The following is a 7204-nucleotide window of genomic DNA, read 5'->3' on the forward strand; positions in this document are numbered from 1 at the left end:
AAAATGATTCCACAGAGCACATATTTATTAGCTGTCCACATACTGAGAAATTATGAAAAGCTACATGTCAGAGAAACTCAGTGTCAACATATAAGTTTATGTTGATATCTTACTCTACTGCTCTCTGAACAACTCCAGACTTCAATTCATAGTAAATATTTAAATAATTCTTAGCAAATTCTTCATTCATAACAATGAAAAGCCATAAATAAATAAATACAACTATAAAAACTAAATGAAATACCATTAAATGCATGAATATTTATCATAAGGTGGTAATCCTCTTCTGGATTGTATTTGAAGTATGTACCTCTGGCTAAATATAAAATATATTAAATTATTTTTTAAAATCTATTTATTTTCCCTTTTTGTGTCAGTATAATTTGTCTTTCTTGTACATAATTGTATGCCATTACACAGTTCTTCCCCTCTACTCTCTGTACTTGAGAATCCAATGATCACAGATTATTGGCCATACAGACCGTTGTCAGTTGACTCAAGAGTAGAGTCAGTATTGTCACTGCTGTCATCATAAACACTGCACCTGTTTATGATGACAGCAGTTGCTTTGTTGCTTTGTGCTCAGCCATTCTTCTCTTAGCCAATCCTGTCAGCACCTATTCCAGTTTTGACACTGTCCTTCAAGCCTAACAAGTCATCCTCTGCCTACCAACAGTCTATATGTCATTTCATCACATGATGACAAATACTCTCCTCACATCAGTGTTTCTAAACAGACTCACCATCCACCGCCACACCCAAAAACCTCCTTTCCCAGCTTTCATTCTCTCTGGCTCTACAATAGAACCACAATGTACACAGTTCATCACAATCAATGATTGCGGCTCAGTTCTTGAGTAATTCTTTGCTGTGAATTCATTAATTACAAAGTGGGAGACTTAATGATTATGCTTAAGCTTCTGCTGTAAATCTGCTGATTTCTGGTCACAGCAGAGTGAATGTTTCCTCTATTCAAAACCAAAAGAAAATCATCAATGGCACCATTTTCTTTACTTCCTTCTTTTATGGCAAGAACAAGATCAGTTTTCACTATAAATACAACCTCGTAATATTGTGACATTTGTGAATGTTGTTGTTATTTAGACTTTCTGAGGCTATTGCATGGTGAAATCAGTTAATTTTATTTTATGAAAAAATTTGCCCCCTGGCATTTTTTACCAGCCCCATCAGTCACTTCATCCTGCCACCAGCTTGGTGAAGAGTAACCTGCTGACTGCCTGTAAGTTCTACATTGTCCATTAGATGGCAGACTTTCCCTTCAGTGATAATAGTCTGAAGTTTTTCAGACTAATTCAAGCAGACATGTTATTATGTCAAATGCACAATTTATCTAGAGCTTGTCAAGTTATGTAAACATATAGATGTAGAGTCTAATCATGTGGCTACAACCCCACCAAAAAACAAATACCAACAGGAATGTTTGAATGAAATTATAACTGACCATTTGACGCATATGCAAACCTGTTATGTGGATTTTTACAAATTACCAGACAGAACCTTTGCTCAGTCAGACTCCTCAGGGATCAAGATGGTGCAAAGCAGTGAAATGCTCCTCTGATTAAAATTCCAAAGTGACTCAAAGTAGTCAAACTAATATTTATCTTTACAGGCTGCACCAAGTTTAGATACATAGTGCATAGAATACATAGACTTATTATTATGATAATAATAACAATTATTATCATTATTTCTTAGTCACAGCAAGAACTACAGGAGATAAACTGAAGAGGCAGACATGTGAACATGGAGACATCCAGCAGCATTAACTGCAGTCTTGTCATGCTGCTGCTGCTGCTGCTGCTGATGCTGAGCAGCTCCAGCGGAGCAACCAGGGATTAAGGATTCCAATTTCCAACCTTTTGGTCACAAATGTTGCTTCTTGAACTTTCAACCAATCATCACTCCTAATACTTTCCTGATGTCTGTGTTTGATGGAAGATTATTTCACTTTTTGTACACATTTTTTATTGGTGTTTTATCTTAATCTATCCAGTTTTATTTTAGTTTTATCTTAATTCTTGCCAAGATGTGTTGACTGAGTTTTTTAAATCCATCACTGAGGAAATCTCCCTGGTCAAACAACACATACTAATCTTAGGGAAGGAAATATAAAGAGGATATTCTTGTCTATGTGCTTTTGTACTTATGTACTTTAAAAAAAAAAACCCATAGAGTATATCAGGCAGTAAATAAGTTACCCCCAGAACATTAAAACATTACACTTATACTATGTTTAGGTATTTACAAGGTCATGACTCAATAGAATGTTTCATTTTAGATCAGTTTCATTCAAGATTACATATGCCTTTATCTCGACAGGAGATACAGTCTGGAAGAGCCCTAAATGTAATTAAGAGAAAATTGTATAACTTACAAATTCCAATTAAAATCTGTCATCATAGCTCTACCTGTCGGGACAAACATCCAATAGAATCTTTACATGCTGAATTCTGCAGATACATTTTACACGTATACAGAGAAACACCAGCAAATGCAGCAGAGCAGAGCCTGGAAAAGAGTCCCCTATGTCAGCTGGTCCTGAGACTCACTGCCCCCTCTCAGACACACTCTGAACAGTCTCACAGCAACGCTGCTTTCCAAACACCAACCAGAGTAAACCAAATTTAACAAAATGCAAAGAAACCAATTTGAAACATTGAAAAGAAGAAACCAAAAGCCAAAGTAGATTAGAATGTTATCTGGCCTCAAAAAGAGATTATGAATTGGCAGAATATCTCTGTACTGTCAGAGATAGAAAGCAGAGACAGATCGTCACCAAGTACAAGCTCAATGACCACAAACTGGCAAACGAAAAAGGACGACACAAAAAATCATGGCAACCAAAAGAAAACAGAATATGTTGTCACTGTTTGACAGGTGAGGCTGAGACAGAGATTCACTTCCTCCTACAATGGAAAGGAACATTTACTTTAACAAGTTCAACTCTAAAATGTCAGATTTCAAAGAGCTTAACAACCTCTTAAAATTAAAAAAATACTCCTAGGAGAAGGAGACAGGGCAGATCTTGCTGCCCAATATGTATTGGCATGCCATGCTGAGGGACAGTGAATGACCTAGACACACACACACACACACACAAATACATGAATAGGATATACTGTATATATACAGTTTTGCACCCTACTATATACATAAATACATTGATATACTATATATAATTAATATATATCAGTTCTAATATTTTGTAAATGTTATTGCCAATCAAGCAAATTTGAATTTGATTTTAATTTCATGAATACAGATTAAGATAATGAAGTCATTTTTCTCAGTCCCACTGAATCTTTTTCTAACGCAGCTGCAGATGCAAATTTTCACTAACTTGTGTATTTATTCACCTGAATCATTCAAAAATGTAAAATGTAAAATTTCATAATTTGTAAAGCTGAGATAGATGTCCAAAAACTTTCCCGGGGCTGGGGAGAAACAAATACCCAAAAAAGGAAGGATGAAAAAATACAAGTTACAGTGAAGAACAGGAGCAATTTTCTCTCTGACAGATAAGATGCATTGGATCTTTGTTCTACCACAGAAACAATGAAATATCCTCACCTATTTGGTCCAGTAGAGATAAGGGATAAGGTTGCCTGCTGTGGCTATTTTCTCCTCTCAAAACAAAATCGATATCAGTTCACACTGTGCTGAGAGGCATGAACACACACACGTGTTCATACTCACAGTCTGAGTATACACAGACACACACAAACACAAACATGGCACCTGCTCTCAGTCTCTCAGTCTTTTTTATATCTCTTTCTCATTTCCGTTCAGTCCCATAAGCAGATGCAGATCGCTTATGACAGATAGCATTGGGCTGGTGCCATTTCATTAGCATGATGTATTGCCGGTGACAGGCCCGGGCCAGATGGGCTGGCGGTTTAAGCTTCACCTCTAAAATACTCTTCCATCCAGCCAGGAAGAATCCTCCCAGCTGAGGATGGAGGCGTCTCATCTCTCAGCAGCACCCTCATCCAGCAGTGTTATCCCCTGATGGGAGGGATCACAGCTGAGATTGTCTCACACCCTGAGCACGGAGAGATAGGCCTTTCGGTGTTAATTCAAAAACTGCAGAAAAGCTGAAACAGGCTACTAACTAGGAGGATGAAGAGATGGGAGTAAGTAACATAATCTGCTGAAGGGTCACTCATGTTGAACAGACATTTTCCCATCACCAAATTTAAGTCAAATGAGTGTCTCAACTGGTGCTGTTGTGCAATATTTTATGGCAGATTTAAATGCCAGGAGAGTCACTGTGATATCCACTGATATATCACTGTTATCGCTTTTTCTTTTCAGTCTCCACTCCTCCACTTAATCATCCATAATTCCACTGACATGATGACTACTCAAAGCGAGAGTGAGTAATAACCAGCCAGGTTAGTAAATTGTTCGGGAAAACGCACCATCATAGGAGCTTACAGCTTTCATACACCATCAGTGTACAGTTTAATTGGCTGATAGCAACTTTTATTGGCAACTCAGGCAGATTCCCATGAGGAGTCTGTTGTACACTGATTGGTTGATAAATCTGTAGTATGGTGCGTGTGTGTGTAGTCTAGACGAAATACTGCAAACACCCCATGAAAAATACTCTAAAGTTTGTTGCAATTACAAACACTGCGACATGGATGGTTCATATCAGGTTGAATGCCAATTAGTAGCATCTGCTGGCTCTAAAAGAGAGTTGGCAATCAGCACTTTGATGTCAAAGCTTTCACAGCAACATGAGACAACTAACAGAAGCAGAGAAATCATCTGTGCAGAAAACAAGAACTACAAAATTATTTAATATCTATTTTTCTCATTTTCTCTCGTATTACGGTCACATTTTTCACATAGTTTTTGTAATATAATAATGTCTTCTTTAATGACCCTCATTTGGATCAAAGGGCCTTTTATTAAGGAATATGATGTAAAAATTTGGTGCCAATCGACTCCATTAAAAGGCCCATCACTGTAATGAGCCAGGGGCATGAAAAGAAAATGAGCTCTGAGATGGAGGGAGGGGTTGGGTGGGTGGGGGGGTTGTGTCAAGACTGGAGCACTTATTGTTTGTTTCGTACGATGGTGGACTAATTATGCTGCTTAAATCGTAACACCACAACACACACACACACACACACACACACACACAGACACCCATACACACTGTTTAACCAATTTATAGCTATAGGGCAACACTTTATAGAATATCACAGCATGTGGCTCTAACCATAATGATGTGACAAACCTTTGATGAAAGTTTAATTGTTTACTTTTTTGGGAGGTTGCTGCCTTTTTTCTTCTCTATTCATTAACTATTGAATCAGAGGGGAAGACAGTGAGAAAGAGAGAGAGAAGTAATATCCACTGACTGAAATGTAAAGACATACTGTAAACTGAAAGCCTCGCAGCTTTGTCCTTGTATCCTCCATGCATTCTGTGGTTAACTTGTGTATCAAATCTCTCCCCGTCTCTCCACGCCTGAACCATGGAATGTATGAATTATGAATGTGTGAAGAGTAAGGGCTTTTTTTTATTTGCAATTTAAGGGCCCCAAAATCTTTTGGTGCACTAAATTATTCATATATTCAAATGAATCTGACTTTGAGGACATTTTTTCCTTTCTTCTCCTCTTTCATGAATTTAGAGTATACCCTTCAGAGGGATAGGGCAAATTGCCAAGACTATTAGTGGTAAAGGTTTTAGTCGAACAGTGATTTCCAAAGATTTTAGTCCACTTTTGGGCGTCTTGCTCAGACATGTGTTCTTGTATATGGGTGCTGTCGTTTTTGCCTGTTTCTCCACTCGTGGGGATATTTTTGAGACAGTGCCAATATCGTGTTGCCATCTATCTCATTGTTATTCCAAACAAGTACGGGCCTGTCAGGCTTCTGTCCTGTGTGTGTATGTGTGTGTGTGTGAGTGTGTCACTGCTCTGCCTCAGTCTGTTTTCTTGGCTCCGTGCCCTCAGATCTGTGGAGATCATCTTGATTGGCATGACACTGCCATGAGACCAAAAGCTGGAGTGAAGCGCACATTTATTGGCCGATGTCTGATTTTCAAAATCTTTGAAACCGAACATCACAAATAATTCTGCGGAACATCTTGGAGATAAAATATATTATATTTTAACTGTCTCTCCAAGATTAGGGATGCAAAGATGGTCTCTCCTGCAATAAGGAGAAGAAAAGTGCAAACATCAGCTTTTCTGCACTCATCAAAGTCTTAAAATTTGCTTTTGTGAGCCTTTCACTCGGTAGGGTGCTTGGCAAATTAGTTCACATTACCTTGGAGATATGAAGCATATCTGACAGTACATCTAAAATGCACTGCACATATTTGCAGCTCATATCTTGACACTTTCCCGTCATCTCAGAGTTTAAAGTTGTTCGCACGAGATTAGCACGATGAGATTGGCAAACAGGCACGCTCACTCTGGCCCAAAGTAATCCCCAAATGCAGTTGTACCCCCCCCACCCACCCACCCCACCCCACTCCCCATTGCTGCATGCCTCCCCCTCATTAACATGCAGTGCAGAGACTGGTGTTCTCACAAGGGCAGCGCCAGGATGGCATGGAGTCAGAAAAGGCTGGAATATCAGGGAATGACATGGAATCGGCGGCCACTTCTTCGCCTTCTGGGATTAGTGACAAAAAGCCAGCTGAGGCCAAAGCTCTTATCTCTATCCTTCAGTCCTCTCTCGCTCTCTCTCTCACAAACACACAAACACACACACACAAAGGGAACACAAAAGCACACAAGAATACTCAAGTTTGCACAGAGACAAGCACACACACTCACACAGGCCATTATTAGCTTTGCCAAACATATTTCCTCTTTTGGACAATAAGGAATCATGTGAGTGTAACATTTATGTGATATGTTATGAAATGGTCCTGCAGAGTGATTATAAGAGTGTAGATTAAGGGAAGAATTAAATGATGTGCTAAATTGTTTTCCACTGTCCTTTGGTTCTCCCTCAGCAGAATCAACACAGATGAAACTGCCTATATCATCTAATTAAAATATTTATTTAACTTTTTTTTTTTCATTTGGGTGATTCAGATTAAGAAAACATTCACTAACGGATATATGCTCATCACATCAATCCCAGACCACTTCATGGCCGTCAAATTTTTTTTTGTGTGAAGTACACATGAATATCAGCCATGCGATGTCAGT

The sequence above is a fragment of the Thunnus thynnus genome, chromosome 13 (genome assembly GCF_963924715.1).
Source record: "Thunnus thynnus chromosome 13, fThuThy2.1, whole genome shotgun sequence".
In the NCBI taxonomy this organism is placed as follows: domain Eukaryota; kingdom Metazoa; phylum Chordata; class Actinopteri; order Scombriformes; family Scombridae; genus Thunnus; species Thunnus thynnus.